Source organism: Cryptomeria japonica, chromosome 3, assembly GCF_030272615.1.
Source record: "Cryptomeria japonica chromosome 3, Sugi_1.0, whole genome shotgun sequence".
Lineage (NCBI taxonomy): Eukaryota > Viridiplantae > Streptophyta > Pinopsida > Cupressales > Cupressaceae > Cryptomeria > Cryptomeria japonica.
In genome coordinates this window covers 867,144,891-867,171,867 of record NC_081407.1, presented here as the reverse complement: position 1 = coordinate 867,171,867, position 26,977 = coordinate 867,144,891, and positions in this window count along the sequence as shown.

Here is a 26,977-nt window from a genome sequence, read left to right as displayed (position 1 = left end):
ATATCCGTCTACTGTAAAATGGTGAAAGTTATCAATTGATATTGTTCCAACCATCCTTCAGAGGTCTGAAGAGTTGATTGGCTTCCACTTGAGATGTTTTACTAGGAGATTATGTCTAGAATTAAAATTTTTTATTGCTTTTTTGATATCTTGACAATATTTAAAAGATAAACCAATGTTCTAGAGCTTGCAAAGAGTGCTGTATCTTAAAGAATTATCAAACCTATTGGATTGCTCCTTTTAGACTTCATATTGTTTTTATTGTATTTGTCATTCACACATTACAAAAGCACAACCTTTATCTTCGCCTTGTTACTAGGATAAAAATTTACTGGCCTATAGGATACTTTTGTATATTTGTGGCCCAGTTGTTTGTATTCTATGTTCCACAACATTTTGGAGATGGGTTTGGCAGTCCAGGTGGGCAGTGTTTGGGATGGCAGAGGATATATATACACACACACACATGTATATACATATACATATTTATATGTATCTGTGTGTATATATATATATGAAATCACAGATCTCTAGTTTTAGTGCTGCTATACTGCTATCAGCTATGTCAATTACATTTTGATTTAATTTTAATATCGAATTTGATACATTATATGAATGTATAAGCTTAAATTTTGATGTCATGTATAGTTAAACTTGTAAAAATTTGAGTATATATACAAAGAACATATTGCTACCCATGCTGTGCATAAAGAGAAGAAGTGCATGATGAACCAACTACTCCTAGCCACCGGCCTGTCCACACACCACAAAGTAATTTCCCTCTTCTATATGTAACATGCGGTTTATGACGAGGTAGGGAGTTCATCAGCTTTCTTTCCCCAAGTCAGCAAATTCTTTTCTTACTCATTTGGTCACTTGGGCAGTGGGGTGGCTTATAGCCTAATCTCTGGAATAAAACCTATTGTTGGGGGATTGGAGCTAGAGTTGGCGGAGGAAGGGAAGGTGGGAGGGCCAATCCTAGAAATGGGACAACTAGGCAAATACACCTCGATAGGGGGGTATTGAATAAGCCGAGGTCATTCTCTCTCTTTCTTTTCCCTTTCTGAGATCCCTTTCCAAGCTTCTTCTTCACCCTTGAAATAAAGAGAGAATGAGGGAAGGGCACTCCTTACCTTATTGTCAAGAGAGAATGGTACAATGACCCAACCCACCCGAGAAAGGTTTTTATGAATGTACACCGGAAACCTTGTATGTATATTATATAATCTCAAACTTTTACAAGTTTAGGTATACACGACATAAAAATTTATGCTTAGGCATTCACATAATGTATCAAATTTTATATTAAAAATAAATTAAATGTGATTGACATAGCTGATAGTAGTATAATAACACTAAAAATGGAGATCTTTGTTTTCATTGTTCAAACTCAAGGTTTTCAATAGATGAAGTAGTATAAAAATATAGTACGTAGTACAATTATGCCCCATCTATGGCTTAGGCTATCAATATCAAGAGAACCCTTTCAACTTGTCATTCTTTATGTCAAGTTGTGACTTGTCCAATGGAACTTCAATCAATCTTGGCCGCTCTTCCTTGTCAATCTATCTAGCATCTTCAAGATCAACTTACCAATGTATGTTTGTTGATACTCAAAAGTTTGTCATCTTGAAGTTTCAAGGCCTTTTGAACTACATCTAGCTTCTCAGCTTGTCAAAAGGTAAGTTTGTTCCTCTAGATTGAGTGGATAAAGCTATAGGGGGAACATTTCTCTTTGTAGCAGAGGAACTAGCAACTTGTAAGAGGAATCAAATGATAGGATGCCTTAGTTTCGTTGTACCTTTCCCTGCCATCCCTACTATCCAATAGGGTCTTTTTGTGCAAGGGTGACCCTATCTGTTCTAGCCTCTAGTTTGCTGAATGTAGGAGTTTGAAGATTGACAAATTGAATCCATTGTTCCCAAATTCTAGCTGCATCCTCAACACTATACTCTTCCCAAGGGTCTTCATAAACCCCTTATTTACCTCATTATCATTGGGAGGAACTCTATCGAGTCAAAATGCATAACACTTGGGGTTAAGAGCATAGGTAGCCATATGAAGAGGGGTGTTCATTGTGTTCTACCTCTTCATCACATTAGGCCTAATATGCTCATCATAGAATTGAAAGTAAGGATCTCCCTATGAATTGCTTGCTTCATTTGACCAAGCATGCTGCCAAAAGTCTCGTAAATCTCTCCAAGGCTAGGAGAGTTTGTATCAACATACTTGAGCATCTATCACAATAGGTAAATATATTTACAAGAAACATTTAAAAAATTAAAAACTAAATGGAAAGATATAAAATTCAATGCTAAAGTTTCAAAATAAAAATTAAAAACAAACATATCAATTAAAATTTCCTCACCCCATCGTGGACCACCAAGCATCATCAAGCACCCTTTGTCTCACCTTCTTCCCTTCTTACTTTGACTCAAGCTATTTTTTCTACTCTCCACAAACCACCATGAATTGTAAATGTAAAGCCTTTGCACCTCCAACATTCTCTCCAAAGGTTGAGATAACTTACATATGTAGTCTTCGTTAGTTTGAGGAATTCTTTATTTGAGGAATTCTTTATTTGAAAAGGATTGGAATATTGCACGTGATTTGTGGTGGTTACATACAAACATTTGTATGTCTCTATCTTAAGCTACCACTATCTTCAACCAATCTATTTTCTCTCTCTTTTAAAGCATTGTTCAAAGCATGTACACAACATGCATTTCAAAAATGTGTTTACAAGTGCCCTCATTCTTCAAACTAGCTAACTCATAACACAAGCTTAATATATGTTACAACTTGCACAACACTAAAAGTCCCAACTTTCTCTATTTCTTGCCTCAAAAGTTGAAACTAGTAATTTGTGTGCCTATATTTCCTAGAGCAATCAACAACCTGAAGAAAGTATGAACTAGTAGGACATGTAATAATAATAACAATAATAATAGGTGGTCAATGTTGAATATCAATTCTTCTATCCTTAACAATGTAACAAACCGCCCTAATACATATTTGTTTCATGCTCTCCATCAATACATTCACCTTTGGACATTGTTTTTGAGGAGATAGGTATGCAATCTATGTTCTCCAAAGGATGTATAAGAGGATCCGATTGTGTGTGTTTTTTTTCAACATCGCTTTGTAAAAAGGAGACCATGTCACATGAAATGGGATGGCAAGGGCGTAAAAGATTTGGCTACTAAATCATCAACATCATCATGTGCTTGCAAATTCAACAACCCCACCTCTATATTTTTTCCACTTGTAATAGAAGTGGCCTTCTCTCTATTAGAATCCTCTCCTCTACTAGCAAGCAGTTTACATTGTAATACTCTAGAATAGATGGCATGGATGTATGTTTAGTTTTTGCCTTACTCTCCTCAACCAACTTTGCCATTTCAACCCTCTTTTCTAAAGTTATTTCCCCACAAACTTTAATCCTACATCCACTCTCACCTAAGAAATAGCCAACCTTAGTGTAACTCGCCTGGAAATTATTAGTGGAAACTTGTGTTACTAGGTCCTTCATATTTGACTTGCGTATTTGTGTGGGTATGGCTCTAGTACTGGTGCAGAGTGGGTTTGTCCTCGGGTATGCTTAGGGTACTGCAAGTTTACATTGTAATATTCTAGAATAGATGGCATGGATGTATGTTTAGTTTTTGCCTTACTCTCACCAATCAACTTTGCCATTTCAACCCACTTTTCTAAAGTTATTCCCCACAAACTTTAATCCTACATCCACTCTCACCTAAGAAATGGTGCCCAACCTTAGTGTAACTCGCATGGAAATTATTAGTGGAAACTTGTGTTATCAGGTCCTCCATATTTGACATGCGTACTCATGTGGGTACAGTTCCGGTACTAGTGCGTTGTGGGTTTGTTCCCAGGTATTCCCAAGTAAGCCTAGGGTATCACTTAGGTAGTAACTTGGGCATACCCAACAAGACCCTCACATACCCATTGTCGATGGGGCCAAAAAATATTCTAATATAAAAAAATGCGTTTTTAAATAAAAAATTGTTTCCAATGACTCCATTCGCCCTAAAGGGAGGTTTTTTGTATGTTTGCAACTTATTTGAAAAACACAAAACATCAAAAACTGCATTTTTTTCCTCTGAGCTGTCATTGTTGGATTTTGAAGGTTACTTCATTTTTTCGAAGGTGAGGGCTATAGCTGAGTAAGACCTATAGTAATAGGTTAGAAATAGCTGCACAAAGAAGATTTAGCCACCAAAGGTGAGTAAATCTTTCATTTTTTCAAATTTTCAATAACTTTCTTTGAAGATTTTTCATGTTTTAATTTTTTTTTTGGAACTTTTTATACATAATAAGAGTTTCAATGCCGAATTTTGAGTTTATTTTTTTCAGTTGTAATGTCGTTAGTTTGTAACTTTTTTTTTTAAGGTTCATATAGAAGGGTTGGAAGTTCTAATTTTGTTGATCAAAATGTAGAGATTTCTTTGAAATTGATGCATCGTCACCTCTTTAGCAATGCACAACAATGATTCAACAACTTCCTGATGGTGGGGGTTATATTTGGCATTGTAGCCAATGTGGAAAAGAGTAGAAGTGCTCATACTTTCGAGTGAAAGCTCACTTCTATGCTATTCCTTTATAGGGAGTAAAAGTGTGTCTTGCGCCAGATAAAAAGGGTTGTCGAAACCAAAGAAACATTAATCGTTTGGGGAATTAATCGGCAAAACAAAAGTATAAGATTTTTTGAAAAAATCGGGAAAAAATCGGATTTACAAAAAAACATAAAAAATTGCAAAAAAGCAATCGAAAACTATTTTTTTATATGTTTAAGGGCATCTCCATAGCATAGAGATATTGTAGGCAAATAAAATAGACACTTCAACACATGAATTGTAGAAAATAGATTTTCATTTTTTATATTCATATCGCGTATTACATTGCACAAAACATAACACAACATAAATAATATCTAGATGGTGATAGATGTCAAAATGTTGATTACAATATAGTTTGTGTCTTTGTACAAAGTCAACCTGTAAACTAAGTACAAAATTTCAAAAAAATCAACACAAGCTGCCATAGATCTCGGGAGGATAAACAAAACATTTTTTGTTGTTTTTAGAGGTTGAGGCATATGAATATGTAGTCTTCCAATGTTTCATCTAAAATGAGATTTGTACACCTTTTTATTTGTTCAAGTTGAAGATACTTTAAGCTCTATGTTGCATATTTGAATCCCATTGAGCATTTTTGGTTCTCTGTGAACATTTCTTTCTTTCTTTTTTTCTTGATTAAGAAAAGATCACTTTGTGTAGTATGAAGCAAGGGGACGCTTATCTATGATTCTATGTAACAATTACAATGATGATGGTTTTGCCTATATTCAACTATTAAGATACAAGGACTTAATTTTTGTTGTCCTCAATAATAAAAGGAAGTAATAATGTGCTATTGCTTACTTGTATTGAAATATATATAGGATGAACATTAGATGGATAGGCATAGTTCCTTTTTAGTATGATAAGGGTCTCAATGAATGGGTTCTCCATTTAATAAGCAGCGTTATGTATTATTCCTCGTAAGCATTTATTCATAACAACAAATTTTAATACACTAATTTTTGATAGAAAAAAATATAAAAAACTGAATAATACTTCTGTGAAATGTATTTGGTGAAAAAATAAGCAACCAACCGAATGTCAACACCCCCCCAACCAATGTCACAAAGTTCGAGTTTGAGTTTGTGTTAGGCAACCATTAAATTCGAACGAAATTCAACAAAGGGAAAAAGTTTGAAAGAAAATTCATGATTAAATTCACCTTTATAAATTTGATTTTTTTAAATATAAGTAATAAATCAATAAAAATAAAAGACCATTATATTAAATTTGAATACAATATAATATAATATATTTAAAAATTTAATTCAATTATTATTAATAGATATACTAAATTTTAAATGTTAAATAATGAATATATTATAATTAAAATCTAATTTAAATATTTTAAAATATTTAATTTTAATACATTATAATAAATTTATAAAAGTTATAACATGATATATTTAAAAATTTAATTAAATTATTATTAATAGATATATTAAATTTTAAATGTTAAATAATAAATATATTATAATTAAAATCTAATTTAAATATATGTTATAATAAATTTTTAAAAGATATAATATAGTATATTTAAAAATTTAATTCGATTATTATTAATAGATATATTAAATTTTAAACGTTAAACAATAAATATATTATAATTGAAATCTATTTAAATATTTAAAAATATTAAGTTTTAATACATTATAAGAAATTTTAAAATTAAATAACAAATAGACATGTTTTAAATATAAAATATGAAAATATAAATTTTATTAGAAAAAGCAAAAATTTAAACTAAAAATAAAAAATCGAAATATTAAAACTATAGCAGCATGACATACAAACCCTAAAATTTAAGATCGAAATATTAAAATTTCAATATGGGCATTACCCTTCTTTGACCCGAGGCATATCACGAGTTCGAGATTCAGCAGACCAACTCACGATTTCTTCTCGACGGGGCTATCCGCTGTGCGTGTGTTTTCTTCTCCTCGAACTTGGAAGAAACCAAAGAAAATACCAATACTTTCCGTCGTTTTCGCTTTGTTTAGGGTTATGCTTTTTTCTGCGTTTTTTCCGCGTTTAAATCGGGTTTTTTTTGCGTTTTTCTGGCGATTTTTTTTTGGAAAAATCGTTGACCTAGGGTTGACTGATTATATCCGATTTTTTGGGGGAAAAAATCGGCAAACTCCCCGACTCCCGATTAATCGGGTATAATCACGATTTTTTGCAGATGTTTGTTTCACTGGTCGAAACAACAAATATTGGCCTTATTAAAGAACAAGAGGATGTTGACATACATGGCAAGTAATAGATCAAAGGATTTTACACATCTTCTTGCCAAGAGAAGCTTGTACAAACTTCCTAGTGGCTTATCACAATTGGCTGGCTCACATCCTTTCATGCCAATGCTACCATCTTTTGAAGAGAATGTTTCGGTTTCGCGAAAAAGGGGCCATTGGAGAAGGTCTTCAAAAATGAAGTGAGGAAGATTGCAGATCAAAGCATTTCTTGTTGCATTTATGGCAGTGGGCTTCCTTTCAACCTTGTTAGATCACCTTATGGGTAGGATATGGTGACGAGTATGACCCTTTGCAATACACCTCCTGATTATATTAGTCTTGGGTATGAAAAGGTGTGAACCACCTTATTGGAAAAGCAAAAAGCCTCAATAGAGACATCATTGAGAGTAATCAAGGATACATGTACCGAAACAATTGTGTCCATTATATCTGATGGATGGAAAGATTGCAAAAGTAGACCGTCAATCAATGTTATAGTAGTGTCTCCTAAAGGGGCAACATTTTTGAAGGCAGTGGATTGTGAGGGGCAAGTAAAAGATGCAAATTTCATTGCTAATATCCTCATAGAATCCACTGAAATGGTGGGGTTTGAAAATGTTGTTCAAGTCATAACGAATAATGCTAAAAATTGTGGAGTAGTTGGGTCTACAATGGAGGGTACATATAGTCACATTTTTTTGATACCATGTGCAGTCTACTCACTCATTTTTGATATCGCAAAAGATTGACAAACAAATTGAGTGGGTCAAACAAATCTACATGGAGGGCTAGGCGATCCATATGTTTGTGACTAATCATCATATGTCACAAGTTACTTCAGGACCTTCTCCAAGTTGGAGTTGTTGAAGGTAATTTAAATTTAATTTTTTAAATATATTTTTAATTTTATTGTTGATATGTGACATGTATTTTTTTATACCATGTTAGGCTGCTGAAATTCGATTTGCATCTCACATAATTGTCTCACATATTGTCTTAAGACAACTTGTAAAGGTGTGAGAGGCATTGAGTTCTATGGTCATCAATAGTTTGTGTAGTGTATGGAGGCAGTCGAGCACAAAAAGTAAAAGAATTGATCTTAGATGGTGAGTGGTGGGCTTGTGTAGAATATTTTTTAAATTTCATTTAACCCATCATTAGCATGATTAGGTATGTTGATATTGATCGTCCATGTTTGGGTGAAATTTATGATGGCATGGACTCCATGGTGGAGAAAATAAGAAAAATAATAATAGAAGTCAACGAATATGACCTAACAAAAACATTTTTTAAAATTGTGCAAAAGATTATCGTTGATCATTGGAACAAGATGATTACCCCCTTACATCTCTTGGTATTTGCTTTGTCACCAAAGTATTATAGAAAAGAGATACTTCCATTGTTGAGGAGGGTGCCACCTTATGGGGATGAGGAAGTTGCTGTTGGCTACAAGGCTGCATCTAGAAAGGTATTTTCAGGTGAAGATATGCAAAGTATTGTCTTGAGTGAGTTTGGCAACTTCATATCTTCAAAAAATCATGATGTTTTCGCTCTTTTAGACAAATATAGGAAAGATGCTCATGATTGGTGGTATCTACATGGTCAAGGCTCCATATACTTTCAACCTCTTGCAATTAAAATTGACCCTCAAGTATGTATCTTTTTAATTTTTAATTTTTCTCTTTTTTCATTTGATGTTATTATGCTATATATTCTATTTTAGAAGTATATAATTTAATAATTTATGTTTTTAATTTAAAAATTAAATACTAAATGTTGTTTGCAAACTTAAAAGGCTGCAAGTTCTTCAGCTGAGTGGAATTGGAGTACAGACTCTTTCATCCACTTGGTTAAGTGCAATCATTTGGGTGCAAAAATAAAAAGAGGATTTGGTCTATGTACACTCCAACCTTAATCTCTTGTCACATAAGACACCTGAATATAATGAGGGTGTGACAAAGAACTGGGATCTAACCCTTGAGTGTGCTGATTTAGATGCTACAGTTGCACAACTTGATGAAGTCTCTATAGAGGATCTAACCCTTGAGTGTACTGATTTAGATGCTACAGTTGCACAACTTGATGAAGTCTCTATAGATGAGGCAGCTTCTGCATGTGACACAGCTAGTGGGAGTGGCATTTCTATTGATTGTAGTTCAAATGAAATTGAGCCAAATGTTGGCCTTGGTGCTCTTGATGAAGAATATGAAGACTACTAAATATTTATTGTAACTTTGAATTTTCACTGTGTAATGACATTTTGAGACTTGAGTATTTTCATTTTTGCAAATTATGAATGTGAGATAATTAGACATTCTATTTATTGGCAATTACGAGCATCACTATTCTTATAATTTATAATTTTGGATACATACATACATATATATATATATATATATATATATATTACCTGTACCCGAACTAGTAAGTTAGCTGGAAACACGACACAAGCAATTTTTGTTACCCTTTGCATTTTTGGACTGATTATTGTCCAAATTGGTGACATATTGCATCAAGGATTTTGGGATTGAAAGGGTCTTATGCATAATCCTTAAGAGTGATTGAAGGGCATGCAAAATGCTTTTCTGCAACAACACTTGTGTTTTTAGAAGAATGAGAACCCCCCTCCAGCATACTCCCTTCAACTTCATTTTGGTTTGACATTCCCTTCCTCACTTTCTATCTTATATACATCACTATTGCTTATTTTTAATTGCAAAGAAATGTGTGGCAGTAAAGGGAAAACTGAAAAAAATAATGGAAAAACACTTCCTAAGTTTCATGACAAAATAAATAAAAGAAGAAAAGAAAAAATGCAAAAATGCTCCCTAAGTTTTTATGACAAAAAAAGAAGAAGAAATCAAACTAAGAAGAAACAGCCATGGTGATTGTGGCATACCTTGCAATGAGTGAAAATGACTTTTAATGCAGAGTGGTTGCAAATCTTCTTCCTCTTTCCTTCTTTGACCTTTTTTCTTCTTCTTCGAGCTGAAAATAAACTCAAATGACAATAGAAAAAACAGATTTGAGGATATGATTATGTTTTAAGGTGTTTAGGGTGGAATAAAGGGTGTGGGATGTCTTTTATAAAATATTCAAGTGTTATTTTATTTTTAAACATTGGAAAAAAATTGATGTTGAGGATGCCTGGATATCCCCGAGATGGTTGAGGGATGTCTCATACGTCTTTGGCTGTCATAGGGACAACCAAATGTCTTAGAGATATCAAGTCTTTATGGAGGGTGTCTTGGAACATTCCTAGAAATACCTAGAGATGGGTGACAGCTAAGAGACATCCCTTGATTTCCTGCTGTCTAGGGGATGGCTATGGGGATGAGTATTGTAAACAAGATTTGCTAACCTCATGATGGTGCTCCATACATTGGCCTACTTTCTCTTGCTGCATGTATTGAGCCTATACATGAAAGTGCTGCCGAACTAGCTCTTGAAAATTTATATGATCTTGTAGCCAAGCATTGGGACCTAGTAAGTCTAGGCCTTTAGATCTGTTGAAGTTTGTTAAGTGACTAGAATGGCGAATCAAGAACTTTTCTTTCAGTTGGAGAGATTTTCTTTGTATGTTTTGGGTTTTTCTTAGAATTTGTGACAACTGGACTAAAATTGTAGTGGAATCTTATTAGCAGCTTGTGCTACATACAACTGTTTATGCCTTTGTTTTTAGAAGGTAACTAGTTAAGTTTTCATGCGATTGTTACTCCAAGCATGAACTCTTGCATGTTGATTTTGTGTGGACTATTTTATTGAAATCTCATTTGGGTGGCATGAAAAAGTAATTTGACATCATTTCTATGCCTTTGCTATAACTCTAAAATTATTTGCAGCTTTAGAACTATTAAGAGTTCATTTCATTGCACAAAATCAACTCGGCTGCACTTTATATGATCTTGTTTCCTATGTCAAATACCAAGTCCCTGTAAATGACAAGGTTGCTAACAGATTCTGAGAATTTGTGCACAATAAGAATACATATGATCTGCTCCAAAGAAGCCAGGCTTGTTGAAGTCATTTTCAACATAAAAAAAACATATTTGTTGTTCCCTGTTTGACATGGAATATTGTTACGAGTTGGCTGCTTGTTTATGGTGAACACATTGAAAGGTTCATTCTAAAAGATAACTAATAGGATTACATAAACACAAATGCTCTAATTTCATCTCTTGCATTAATAATTTTCAAGAGATCTTCCGCATCATGGTATAAGACAATATGAGGTGAATTTTAGAAGGATAATTTTTGAGAATTATAACAAATGTCCATTTCAAATTTTCAACACTGGGCTCCTCTAATTAGTGGTGGAGCTATGCTACCTTCGACATATTGATATACTATTAAAAATTTCTTTTGATATATTATAGAAGGAATGATTTGAATAGGTAACCATTGATGTGCGTTTTATGACACTTCAAACATAGAATAAAGTATTGAATACTCTATCCTCTCTTGAACAAAATCTTTTCAAATGCTGAATGGAAGGATCACTTGAGATGACTCCAGGGTTTATATATGTCTAGTCTTGATGTGTGGATAGCTTCAATGGCTGATGTGATTGCTGTTTTTCCAAAGGGACTTAAGTAATTGTTCTTTAGGAGATGAATCTCTTGATCACAAGGAATGCTCTATGAGTCTAGTCTTTCGAATGATATGCAATGAAGTTCTTGATTTACAACTACTAATGATTGATTGAAAAAAAATGCAAAAAGATTAAGGGTTAAGGAATGCTTAAACTAAGGCTAGGAATGCAAGGACAATGAACGATTTCTAGTTAAGTTCGACTACGCTTTGCTTTGACATACGAGGAACAACTCCACAAAGCTAGTGCGATCTTCTAAGGTAAGCACATGATATTCAAATTGCCACCAACGACATCGACACCATCAAGGGGATGCATATCAATGGGCAAGTAGCAATCGAAGTTAAGCTTGGACAAAGGAGTTCAGTTGACTACATAAGGTACTTCACAATCAGCGAAATACTAGTAATATGAAGGTGCAAATTTCACCATCAATCATGCACAAAGATCTTCCATTCATCTAAAATACTCAAGTAAATCTGTTCTATCTTTTTTGTTTTAAGTTTTCTCTTTTAAAAGGATGAAGAAACATGCAAATACTTCAAACACAATTCTTCAAAATCTCTTCTAATCGGTCCTTTACAAATGAAATGAGTTGAGCTTATATAACGATCTCAATACAAATGAGTGGCCAAGATTGATCTAAAATCAAGGGCCAAGATCATACCACCTAAACCCTAATTAGAGTTTGTTACAACAAAATACCTAATTATTGCAAATTATTAAATATCGGCCAATGAGAAGGTAGCATCTTTCTGGCACAAACTACGAGGAAAAATTCTCCAATGAGAAAAATTGACGCGACATGGGATCATAACAAACTTTTGTCTAGAAGTTTGTTCCCTTTATTTCTTTCCTTAGAAGCAAATTCAATGAATCTGGACATGATGCAATTGAGTTCATCCACTGGAACATTAGGCATAACCTTCAACCGATCTTCCATGAAGTCCAACTCGGCCAAGGCAATAACAAAAATCTTCTCCCACTTAGGCCCAAAGTCACTTATCTTGCCTACAAGTGTCATGAATGATTGAATGTCTTCCAGCTGCCCCTTTGAAAGTGATTTGGCTGCCCTAAAAACTTTATACTTTACTCTTTCTATCAATTGGTCAACTACTATGTGGACTTCTTCCTTAATCTCCTTGCCAAGTATTGTTTCAACTGCTGCCACAATTTTATCATGTATCACGCTAGTCGCATTTTCAATTTGGGTGCAACCATTGCTGATATCTTCAAACATAACCTTCCTCATTTTGAGCAGGTTGTACCACCTGTGGAAGTCATATGATTGCCCCTCCTTCAACACTCCATCATTCATCAAGGTTTGCCTGGGTATGTGTTGTGACCTTTTCACACATCACCCCATTGAGAATGGGGACCTTCCTTGCTTTTGCTTTTTAGGGTTTTGCTAGAGTCTTGCAGCCTTCCCGACATCAATTTTGTTAGTTTTGAAAGGTCTGAGTTTTGGAAGTCATAAGTCAGTTTGTGCAAACCATGGTCAGAATAGAGTCTCGACACCGTCAATGTGCCTAGAAAGTCCAAAGGACGAAGATTGCAATTAATTTGGGTCAATTTGGACAACTTTCTATTTTTGGAAAGTTTTGCTTTTTTTTGCTTTTTCCTATTTTTTAGGAAGTTTCGTTTTTGACACTTTGAGCATGATCCCTGAAATGGCTATTTTTAGAAAGTTTTTCCTATTTTTTAGGGAACCTTGCTTTTTCTTTTTTTGGAAAGGGGATCTAGGGATTGCACTATTGGCTCTGACTTATATTGAAAATGATCAAGAATTTCACCCAAAATTCAAATTTTGTCCGAAAAAGCTAAGTTCCTAAATTTGAGGAATCCAGAGGAATTCGAGGGTAAAATGATGTATGATTTCAAAATTTCAAGATGATCCGAGTAAAATTGAGTGAGATATGAGGGTTTCAAATCTGGTTTTCATGATGAACAACTCCCTCCAAGTCCGCCTTGGAAAGGACTTTGCATGGTCATGGTCTTAAGGAAGTCCGCCCACATAAAGGAATACCTTCCATGAAGTCCGCTGAACATAATGCAAAAGTGTGGTCAAGTCCGCCTAGTAAAGATGAAAGATGAACAACTCCCTTCAAGTCCGCCTTGTAAGAGGTGCTTAACTGTAATGAAGTCTGCCCTAGGGAGATAAAATATGGTACAAGGGTTTAGGAAACAACAATCAAGGAGGTGCAAGGAGTTAAGCAAGTCCGCCCACACTTGGGAACATATTCTATGAAGTCCGCCCTACAACAACACTTTATCAACTAGCAAAGGGAATAAAACCTATCAAGTCCGCCCTCTCACTTGCAAAATGAAATGAAAGCAATGAAGTCTGCCCTTAGAAGAAAAGAATCAGTTGCAATATGAAATGAAAGCAATGAAGTCTGCCAAAGTTACAAGGGAATGAATCCTTTCCAGTCCGCCCTAAGGTGTTTGAGAAACTTACTAAAGTTTGAAGGAAAGAAAGATTCTCATAAAATCTGCTTGGCTGTCAAGAAGATTCATCCAAGTTCGAACTAGGAAAGCAATTTTAGAAAGTTTTCAAATGGAAAGAAATTGAAGATTGAGTTCTATTCATGAGCTCAAAATCAAATTAGAAACTTTCCGTTGAAACTGAAATTCGTAATCAGACTTTCCTAAAGAGTTTCAACTCAACTAAGAATGAAAATGGCAACTTTCTTTTCGAATTCAAGGACTGAAGCAATATTGGAAGCAAATCAAGTTCAAATTTGGAAAGGATTGCTGCGTTTCTAAACTGAAAATTCGAACTTCTTAAGGTTTTAATACAAATAGCCTTTCATTCTCTCATTTTATTCATAAAGAAGTTCGAATTTAAGAGAGAATTTGGAGAGGTTTTTGAAAAGTTTTATACAGGTTGTGAAGGTTTTCAACAAGTTTTTGAAGAGTTCAACACAGATTTAAGAGGATCTTGAAGGTTTTGAAGAACATTTTCACAATATTTCAAGTGCAACCTCAGATCTTCTATTACAAACAGCACCTTCTTTCTTCTTTCTTGTCTTATTTCTGAAGGTGAAAATGGGTTTCAAAGGCAGATTATCAGGGTTTTTGACTTGATTTTTCAGAGTTTTTAGAGAGAAAGAACTAATTTGTTATAATTTCCTTCCATTCTCTCTCATTTTTCTGCCCTTTGGATACAATCTTGATGCATACTTAGTGGAATTTTGGACCTAGATTTTCATCCTTAGGTCTGATTTTGATCAAAATCAGACCCAAGGTTCCCAAATTTGGTTATATTTCAAAGATCTTTCAGAAGCATCTGAGTGTTGAAAACCTGTCCAAAATGCTAAGCATTGAAAAGTTGAAAATCAGAATTTACTTAGCTGCTAAAATCTCCAAATTTACAGTTAAAATGAAGATTTTAACTTAATCTTCTTTATTTTTTTGCAGATTTGGATGACCTCAGGAGCCGGATCATCATGAAAAATTCAAATGAAGTTCCAAGTAGACAAGGATTCCCCTTCGGAATCCAAGATGAACTCAAAGTGGAGGCAGGTTGAAGACAACAACCTCGGACACATCAACCTTCGTGAGTTCAAGAAGAGAATGCATGGCACAAACACAGTTACCCACTCCGATTGCTCGGAGAATGATGAGAAACGGAATTGTGCAAGCTGCTGGTTTCCTTCTGGCAGTCCAGTGTAATGAATTAATTGTTGAGTGTTCCAAACACTACAACCTTGTGGATAGAGAGATTCTAGCCCCTGATGGTAGAGTGCTCACCAATATAGGAGAAGTGGCAATAAGAGAGGCCTTCCATATTCCCAAATACCACAACACGGTCTATATGACCAGAGAGAAGGCAACCAACTATATGAAGACAACATAGAAGAGTATGAAGCTAACATCAACCACTCATGGTTGGAGAAGCCAAGGAAGAGTGTGTCAAAGATGCCTAAGACCCTTCTCAGACCCTCTTTCAAGGAAGACTATGGCGACCTTATTGTCTTGTTGAACAGAGTTATGGGCACTCAACAAGGTGCTCCATTAGAGCCATGGATATACTACTTTATCCATGAGATTATAGCTGGCGTGAAGATGATCAACTGGGCTAGGATCATTAGTGATAACTTGGATGATCAAATTAGGACCTAGAGAAGAATAGAGCATTTTACAAGAGTTTCTACTTGATCTATTCCTTGGCCAAAACATATAGATACAAAGGCCTAGTGTGTAGAGGGATAGTGGGAAACAAAGAGAACTAGTTCAGTGTTCATGACTGCTACCCACAGTTGCATTTGGAAGAGAAATTTCATTTTAAGAGGGTCAATGATGCATTTCTCATGCATATCACAAGAACCCTTCCGGGAGGCCTTCATCAAAGACTCTATCAGGAGTCCAAGGATTTGATTAGCAGATTCGGATATTGGTATATCCAATAGCCCAGATTTACATATTTGCGAATCCAAGGATTCACTGGACCCCATACAAGCTGCCCATGTTTCCCACAAACAGGATGGTCTTACTTGAGGTAATAAGGCAATTGGAAACTTTTACAATTGTGCAAAGAGGAAAGCAGAAGACAGGAGCGTCCGTTCCTCTCAATATTGGAAAAGGGTTGTTTTGTGACCATTTCACACATTGCCCCATCAAAATGGGGACCCCCCTTTTTTTGCTCGAGTCCTAGTCTCTCAGTCTAATATCTCCCTCTTGCAGGTGAAATGAGTGAGTTTGTAGCATCTAGATATCATGAGAAGTCAAGTCTATCATGAGTTCAACCTAAGGATGAATGAGAGGCTGCTATATAGGGAAACTTCAAGTGCCCCTCTCCCAGAGTGAATTTCACTCTTGTTGCCTCAAGTCGAAGGAGAAATTATATTTAAGATGAGTTTTGAGGTCCTATGGTATATATAGACATAAGCTAAGGCATTCAACCCAAAGTGCATTTTCAAGCTACTTCAAGTGCTCAAGGTTGAGGGCAAAAAACTTCAAGTGCTCCTCTTGAGGAGCGAAATTCACTTCAAATGCCCTTAGTTGAGAGTGAAATTGTTTCTGGAGTGCCACATGAGCCTAGTTTCATCAAAATTGAATGAATGGAATGAAGGAGAGTGAGCAAGCAAATACTAAGTGAGCAAGCAAACACTAAGTGTCAAGTTCCAATTCACTTCAAGTGCATCAAATTGGAGCGAACTTCATGTGCATGTGATTTGGAGCGAACTTCATGTGTCTCTCTCTCAGAGCGAAATTCATCCTAAGACTTCATGTTGAGCATGGTATGACACATTAGAGTTAAGTGAGTGAGTGAAAGTGAGTGAAGAAGAGTTAGAGTTTTGATTTGAAATTCACTTCAGGTGCATGACCTCAGGAGCGAACTTCATGAGCATCACTTTTGGAGCGAATTTATCTTAGAAGCCTGGTTTGAGTGCGAATTAGAGCATTTGAGTTATCATAAGTGAAAATGGTGAACATGATTTTGATTTGAAGATCACTTCAAGTGCTCCTCCTTTGGATCGACTTTCACTTCATGTGCTCTTTGATAGGAGCGAATTTTTCTTTCAGGCCTTCTATGATGTAAGTTTGGCATGTTTTCATGAATGAATGAATAAAAAACTTAAGATTTGAGTCGATGAAGCAATAGAAATGATTGAGAGCAAGTTCATTTTTTATTCGAAATTCACTTCAAGTGCATGCAAGTTGGAGCGAACTTCAAGTGCATGCGTTTGGGAGCGAATTTGCCTTATTTGCTCAAGAGAAGATGTGAGATTGTTCGCCTTGAGCCGATTTGATACTTAGAAAAGAGTGATTTCGAGTTATAATGAGGATGAAAGGAAAGATTTAAGAGGAACTTCACGTGCACCCAAATTGGAGCGAACTTCATGTGCACCCAAAGTGGAGCGAACTTCATGTGCATGAGAAATGGAGCAAACTTCATGTGCACCCAAAGTAGAGCGAACTTCATGTGCATAGGTTTATGAGCAAACTTCATGTGATCCTTGTTGAAAGCGAAATCTCTTATGTTTGAATGCACTTTCATGCCTATCTAATTTGGCACCAAAATACAAAAATAGATTTTGAATGAAAAATATTTAGATGAGTGATAAGTCGGCCACCTTGAAGAGGCATTGAAAAGATAATTTGTGATTTTATTTATACCAAATTAGGTCGACCTTCATAGGAAAAGACACAACTTTTCCTTTGAGCGCCTATATAAGATCATTTCCAGCATCAAATCAAAATGATTCCTCCTATAATTAGCAAATTCACGAGCAACAAAGCAGAAGCAATTTTTTATCATCATCAATATCAGCGAATTACATCATTGGTGCAGCGAAATTCATCAAGAAGGGCGGACTTATTCAGCAAAGGAAGCACAAGAGGCGAATTTCATCATCTAGCAGAAAAATTGTAAGAACACTACTGGTTCTAACTCTCCTGAAATACAATTGCTGTTGTGTTTTTGGATTTTCAAGGTTTTTGAACAATTTTAGAGCAAAAAATAACAAGTGTGCCAGGCAAGAATTGCACATAAAACTGAATAGAAACAGAATTGAGAGTAGCTGCAACTAAATTATGAATAAGATAACAGATGCAATTAATTCTACTGCTAATAGCATACTCGTAGGTCCTCAACTTATTTTAAATGAAGAATTTTGGAGTTTGCCAGCCAAAACTGGGAAACTAACTAAAATGAGAGTACAAATCCAGAATGTGATTTCTCTGAGCCAAAAAATTGATGGAATAGCCTGAATAGGCTAGGCGTTGGGAATTGTGCACTCATAATGCAAATTAGGGAGGCGTTTTAGCCTCCAGTCAAAAACGTTTTTCCTGGAACCCCCACGTGGCAAGCTGAAAGTGTACGGCCAGCAAAGGAGAAGTGTACGATTGCTTTTATTGAATTCAAAATGCTGCAAATGGGACGTCTAACCCTGAATGCCCCTCTTCTTATTCAAAATCTGCAAATAACTTAATACATTAACCTCTGATGAAGCACATAAAGACTCCTGAATGAAGCCCTCTCAGTTTGCAATAATTCAGCTGGTCTTTCATAGCCTCAGAATCACAGATCCATGAAGAATGCACGTTCTTCAATAGCAAACCTTGTGAAACCCTTGTCTCAAACAATCCACAGAGCAAAATCAAGCAATGTCAAATAATCAATAATAGAGTTTGAATTGCTTTCAATTTCCTTATATCCCCCAAATGGCATGATTTTCACTAAGTACGGCCAAATGCATTTTAAATACATTAAAATGTATTTAATTAACTTTGCATAGTTCAATAGTCAACTTGGGTGCCCAAAATCATTTAAGTGATTCAATAAAAATCATTTTATAATATTAAGTGGCTTTTAATTTAATAAAGTCACTTTATGACTTTATAATAACCATATAAGTTAATTAAATATCTTAGCCACTAGAATATTAATATCTCCTTCATTATTCAATCTTTTGACGTACCGTCTGAAGCTGGAGTCAACACTGAATAACCCCCATGTGTCCAGGTGCCTTGACTAAAAATAGCACAACTGCCAGATTGACTGACTATAAATAGTAAGTCCCTCAACTAAGCCCACACACTAACTGCTAAGGCCCTGGAACTGAACCCAAGACTGAACTGAAGAAGGGGAACTGCCCCTGAGACCCTCTATCCAGAATGTTAGCTACGAGAGTCCAAAATAATAGGCTAACCCATCAGTCACTGAAACTGACTATAGTGGGGACATCGCAAAAATTCATTTGAAGAGCAGCGAACTCCTTGGTATTATCAGACACCTCTTGGATCAGGTTTAAGGTTAAACATAAAAAATTAGAGGTAAGTATTGTGTTTTGACTGATAGAAGATCAGGTACAGGTCTGATTGAAGTCAGATATTGATCTTTTCATTGCTGCTAATTCATCTAAAAGTGCAAATGGGTGGAAAAATCAGTCTTATTTAGCATTTAGTCTCTGATTCATTTGAATGTAAGATTGATTTAAGTCGACATTGCAGGTTGTCTTCTATCATTCTCATTAGCAAATAGGCTTCATTACATTAATATTTTGCATATCTTTCACCATTCTCCTAATTTACACATCTCTTATAGGTGAGGGATGGCGGCACCTAAAACTAGTGGAACTGTGAACTGTCAAGCACTCATCAAGGAAGACTCGAGGAGCGATGCATTAGAAACCAAGATCACGTCTCATTGGAGTAGAATAGGAGATACCAATCTCGGGAAATTCGACACCAAGAAGTTCCGGAGCCCATTGTACACAAGTGAGCCTACTGCTACAACAAAGAAGATGATCGATAGTGGGATTATAAATGCAACTGGTTTCCCTCCTACGGTGGATGCTATGAGTTAATTGTCGAATGTGCCAAACACTACGATTCCCCCTCAAGAAGAATAGTGGCGAAGGATGGAAGAATACTTGCATATCTCTCGAAGGCAGCCATTAGTGAAGCCTTTCATCTACCTGAGCCTAAGGACATGATCTACGTGAGTGTGGAAGGAGCTAAGTCAGCCCATGATGATGACCCAGAAGCTTGTTCAAGGATCATCGACAAGTTTTGGTTATTGAAGAGTAGATGTGGTAAGAGTAGAATGCCCGACAAATTACATATTGTGTTAGACACAATGCACCATTGAGAGGGGGGTGAATCAGTGGTTCTCAAACTTTTTCCCTTTAGCTATCCTAGGTGTGTATACCGGTTATGGGATCTAACACAATGTAGACTTACCGGTTAGTGGGAAGACCAACACAAATGCAAACATACACAAGGGACATCACATAACACCAATATATACGAGGAAAACCCAAGATGGGAAAAACCTCGATGAACAATGCTGCTGGAGTCTACTGCTCCAATCCATCCTCACAATGAAACTCTGTTACAATGTTTAGGGCACCAACCCAAGGAGCTACAACCCTTGATTTAGGGCACCAACCCAAGGAGCACCAACCCCTAACTTGTTTATGGGCTACAACCCAAAGGAGCTACAACCCCTACACCGAGCTACAACTCAATGATCACAATGAAAACATCAAATACAAAAGTAGTTATCTTGTTACAAGTGAATCTTGTAACCATTTCATATACCTTACTCTGCCGGTGAGATACCTTCTCTGCTACACCGACTCACTCTTCTGCTGCTCTCATCTACTACTTAACTGTCGGTAAATTCTACTGGTACACCTTTCCTCTTCTTCTTCTCTGCTGGATCTCCTCTTCACTGCTCTGCACTTTAATGGTGCTAAACTCTACCGGTTCTGTTTTTGCCTTCTCTGCAACTTCCTTCTCTTCTGCTCTGCTGGTATGGATACTACTGGTTCTGCTCTTCTACCAGTTGAACACTTCAACCAGGTTCTCCCTCACACTCAGTCTCTTCTCCGATATGCTTTGTGCACTTGATTGATTTGGTCTCACATGCAGAAGTAATACACTTCGTAGCAGCACAATATTCTTCTATTCAGCAACAACCTTCAATGAATTTGGCTTCATTATTTATGGCTTGGTTTTCCCGCCAAAAGCCAATTCAAGAACATGAGCGGTTAGGGTTTCCTCATCAACCTCGAGGCAAACCAAATCCAATCAGATCTTGCCCAATTTGATCACCCAGACAACCAACTGTACAACTCCGCCATTAACGTGCCTTCTTGATCACGCCTTCTATCTCTGGCGATCTGCTTTTTCCTTTATCGGCTGATTTCTTGGTCAACCACCAAGATCGGTCTTGCTGTTTCCTTCATCCGCCTCGATCTCCTCAGTCACTCTTAGCTGGCTCTAAGTTGTCCTCCAAACCTTGAGCTGCAAACCTCTGCAACAACTCTGCAACACGTCCCGTGATTTGTGGGATCTTCCATTAATGTCGACCAACTCTGCAACTACCCCATTGGTGTACATTCCTTCTTCATCCGAATGCAGGTCCGCCACCTTGACTCCATGTGGCATCCATGTCGACCAACTGCCAGCTTGACTCTTCATGTCGGTCCAGATAGGATCACCGACCAAACACTCTACCAGTTCCTCTTTCCTGCCAGTTTTCTAATCCTGCCGGTATCTCACATTCTACCGGTTAACTCCTCATGTCTGCTCTTTGTTGAACTACCGGTGGAACACCAAAACCGGTCTCCAGACATGTCTATCCAAAGCATGCTCATTCCCACAAGGTGGGAAGACATCCGCATCTGCACCTTGTCCATATTACCGGTGGACTTACATACCGGTAAGCACTCTTGATGACACTCTGTCATCAACCTTCAACGAACTCCATCTTTATCAGGTGAGAACCTTATCTTCCTTGTCTCTTCTCTGATGTTTCACCGATTAACATAACATGTCAACTATTACCAATGCAGATTCCGGTAGATGTGTCTGTCGGTGGGCAACATACTTTCCTTCTTGCCGGTGAGACACATTGATGACACCAAGTCATCACACTCCAATTGTTCTGCATCAACCTTCGTTCAATGTCCCGGTATCCCATGTATATTCCTGTAGACTCACCAGCATTCTTCTTCATCAAACCGGATCTCCTCTCATCTGGTTTGTCAAGATGACAAACACACCATCTCAACTCCTCATTCTTCCACTTGTACAATTGGTCTTTGCATTCAATCACCTGCCTATCTCAGGGAATCATTTTGCCGGTACAAGTGTGACTTTACTGAAGGGAGGATACATCATCCACATGACATATGTCATCCTGCACACAGAGGGAAAATACTTTGTCAACCTATCACCTATCCTCGGAAAGCTTCTTCATCCGGTGGGAGACTTGCTAGTTATCCTTACACTAGCAATCTGGTGGCCTACTCATACTTCTACTTCTCCTCCGGTGTTGATGCGAACCAAACAGTATTTTGCCACTTTAGCATAACCAATGCTCATCATGTAATCTCTTCATCCCAGTTGTATGCAACACCATATCAACAACCCTTTTTCAGAGTGGTCACATTACTGCACATCAATCATACCGGTACATGCCGGTTCTTCCTTCTGCATGAAGATGGTCACTTGGTTGTCACCAATGACAACACATCAGCTCTTCTCCCTTACTGGTCCATCTTCTATTCCGGTTGACATTAAACTCTAATGCCACCAACCTCTTGTTCACTAGTTGACATCAATGTCAATGATACCGATAACATCCTATACCTGTTGACATCAATGACAACACAATGCCAACAATCTCCCCCTTTGGCATTGATGTCAACACATGTAGTATACCGGATACTATAGTAACTTTCTCCCCCTTTGACAACAATGGCAAAGGGCACTGTCAGGATAACATTCCTCCTTGTATCTACCGAGCACTGACAAAAATCTTTCTCCCCTTGTTACTGGGTGCATCTCCCCCTTTGAAGATTATACACAACATTATCTCAATCATCAACACTTGAGATGAAAAGCTCAGGTACCAAACAACCCTTAACAGCTAACACGGGTCTCTCTGCTTCTATGTTCAGTATATCTGATATCAATCTGAGGATATAGCTCTAAACTCCCCCTGAACCATAGATCTCTGGTCTTCATTTCTCATCTGCCAGATTCCAAAACGGTACTCACCTCAATACCTATGACATCTACCATCATGACCTGAATGCCAACTGCAGGTTACATATCCAACCGGTTGACTCATAAAGATGTATGCACATAAGATCAGCTACCGGACCAATACATGTCATTCAGGTCCTTTTCAATAACACCCGAGACATAACAACATCCAACCAAGCTTATCAGAGTTACTGCAAAGATCCCCCAATTCATTGAATTTGACTTACATATCTTGCAGTACTGATTAACATTCGTGCCGGTAAGATGCTGCTCATACTGGTCTCTTGTCTCTACTGAGACACTTTCCTTTCTACCTTTATTTCCCGGTTCCAATTTCCTCTGCTACCATTCATTTCATTTGTAGCAGTAAACCATCTTCCATGAGTAGTCAGGGTAACTACACATACTGCCATCATATTTTCTTCCTCTTACTGGCAACAACTTGTTCATCTCCTTATCCATGTTCAACTAAGGGGTGAATGATTTGGTCAATATGTAACTCCCCCTGAGTCCTGCATCTCCTTTAAACCATAGGAGATATCACTTGTGCATTAAATGCACAATGCCGGTCCATGGTCCTATTTTCCTGCTTCTTCCTCCATGTCTGCTTGGTCTCGCTTTTCTTACCCCTTTTCAGTCCGGGGAGCAGGTTTCTTCTTTTCCTGCTGATTGATCCTTACACTTCCGGATTTTCCATTAGAGTAGGAAGTAGTGCTATAGTAGCACACAACATCCATCCCAACCTCATGATTGGGGAATCTTCTAACATACCGGTTTGCTCTTCCTTTTCTGATCATGCCATTTTGGTTGGTTACTGGTTTCCTTGAATTCCTTGATTGTGTAGGAACATTTCTCCTCTTATTCCAAGCCGATCTATGCTGCTCATGTCCCCTGTAACTGCTCTCATACTAAGCATGATTGATCCTCCGGTTGCCATAGGACTACGAGTCCTCCTGCAATCATAACTTCTATGGCCGGGTCTTTTGCAGTTATAACATACAACATTAGCAATACCGGGAGAGGGGGTATGCATGCTTCTACCCCTAGATGCATTATGCTCATATGCATGAAATCTATAGCCATCTGAATTATTATACCTAGGAAGCACACTCTGTCTATCCCTAGACCTCATTTTACACTCTCTTGCCCTATGGCCATAATCTTTACATCCAAAACAATAACCGGAGAGAGGAGGCTTATTACTTACAAATTTATTCTGCCAAACATGAGGTGTTCTTACCGGTTTGGCATCTGCATTTTTGCTTCTTCGGGAATGGATCCAGGGTTGTCCATTCTCTGCAAATCTTCCATTTGTTTTCTTCTTCTGCCAAGCTTGTCTAGACTTGGTGGCAACAACATTTCTTTGTCTTCTACCGGTAGGAGGTGTTCTCCTATTCATGCTACTGGTAACACTGTCTTCCCTCATCTTTCCTTTTCCTTTCAGATCTGCATTGTTTCTCCATGCAACGTCATTCTTCATCCTCAGCTTGAGCTCATCTTGACATTTCTCAAGTTCTTTCCTGAGGAATTCCATTTCCACTATTACCTGCTGATGCTCTTTATCCTTCGTTTCTAGCTCAGCCCTTAGATCTTTGTACCTGCATTCCTTTGTGTCTTTTTGTTGAGTCTTTTACTCTGAGATACATTTCTCAGATTCTTCAAGGCATCTGATCAGCCGGTTTTGCTCAACAACTGCAGCATTCTTAAACAGCTTGTATTCATTTCTTAGACTCTCAATTTCACTTTCCTTGGAGTCCAAGACTGATTTCAAATCATCAGTCAATCTTTTTGTCTCTTCTAGTTGAGTGGTCAATAAACCAACCTTTTGGTTTGACACTTCAAGGCAGGTTCTCAACTAGCTGCAATCCTCATGAACTGATCTTTTGTAGTTTTTAAAATCATTTCTAACATCTTGAAGCTCTTCTAGAGCACTTACCAGTTCACACTCAAGATCTACTTCTGCATCTTCTTCTTCTTCATCATCATTTCCAAATAGATCTTGCCTGCTAGATCTATTTACCTTGTCTCCTTCTTCTTCCTTTTCAGTGGCGCTGTCAAACACATCATACCGGTGGGATCTATCTGCATTATCCCCTTTTAATGTGTGATTCTCAATGACTGTCTCATGGGCCATGAAAAGATGAGTCTCCTCATCATCATTGCAGCTGCAGCTATCTGAGCTGCCTATGTCATCTGCACATGTATCTATTGCTCTCACTCTCACAAGTTGATACAGTGGTGCAGGGTTTATTTCCATATAGCTTCTTCAGTCTATCCCATAGACTCTGCCGATTTGCACTTATCCACCTGTGAGAGAACATCACTGGTGAGCCCACTGAATATAGCCTTCATGGCTTCTTCGTTGCATATACATCTTCTTTCTTCTTCAGTGCCGATGGGAGGACAAATATTCCTAGGGAGACCATTAATAACTGCCATCCAGACATCATAACCCAGGGAGGACAGGTAGACTTCCATTCTACAACTCCAAATAGAATAGTTTGATCCATTAAACACTAGAGCAGGAATTGACATTAAACAAACCATTGTATCCTTAAGCCAGAATCTACCCAAGCTGAAGAAAGCTCGTCTGACTGGGAACCTAGGCTCTAATACCAATTGTTAGACACAATGCACCACTGAGAGGGGGTGAATCAGTGGTTCTCAAATTTTTTCCCTTTAGCTATCCTAGGTGTGTATACCAGTTATGGTATCTAACACAATGCAGACTTACCGGTTAGTGGGAAGACCAACACAAATGCAAACATACACAAGGGACATCACATAACACCAATATATACGAGGAAAACTCAAGATGGGAAAAACTTCGGTGAGCAATGCTGTTGGAGTCTACTGCTCCAATCCAACCTCACAATGAAATTCTGTTACAATGTTTAGGGCACCAACCCAAGGAGCTACAACCCCTGATTTAGGGCACCAACCCAAGGAGCACCAACCCCTAACTTGTTCATGGGCTACAACCCAAAGGACCTACAACCCCTGCACCGAGCTACAACTCAGTGATCACGATGAAAACATCAAATACAAAAGTAGTTATCTTGTTACAAGTGAATCTTGTAACCATTTCATATACCTTACTCTGCTGGTGAGATACCTTCTCTGCTACACTGACTCACTCTTCTGCTGCTCTCATCTGCTGCTTAACTACCGGTAAACTCTACCGGTATACCTCTCTTCTTCTCCGTTGGATCTCCTCCTCAGTGCTCTGCACTTTAACGGTGCTAAACTCTACCTGTTCTGTTTCTGCCTTCTCTGTAGCTTCCTTCTCTTCTTCTCTGCCGGTATGGACACTACCGGTTCTGCTCTTCTACCAGTTGAACACTTCAACCAGGTTCTCCCTCACACTCAGTCTCTTCTCCGATATGCTTTGTGCACTTGATTGATTTGGTCTCACATGCAGAAGTAATACACTTCGCAGCAGCACAATATTCTTCTATTCAGCAACTACCTTCAATGAATTTGGCTTCATTATTTATAGCCTGGTTTTCCCGCCAAAAGCCAATTCAAGAACATGGGCGGTTAGGGTTTCCTCATCAATCTCGAGGCAAATCAAATCCAATCAGATCTTACGCGATTTGATCTTGATAGTTTTCACCATGGGAAGAGTGTTTTCATCAAAGTTTTGCATAACATGCGATTACAACATATTTTTAGTGACTGATTTGTAGAGTTGTAGGTTGTCTTCAGACTTGCTGGCAGCCATTGTTGACCTTGCAAGGGTGTCCTCAGACAAATTTTGAGTGAAAATTCTACTTTTCACACCTTTCCTAGTTCATTTTCTAATCCAAATAAACTCCTTTGCACTCTAATTTTGATAAAATTTCCAAGTATAAGGAGGTGTCTTTAGATTTTGTTAAGTTTGAAAATTAATGATTTTAATGAATTTCATCAGGGTTTCATAGCCTAATCTTGTCATATTTTTGTTTTATTTTCAGAATTCCTCTATGATATGGATAAAATTCTTGATTTCCATCCATAAACTTGTC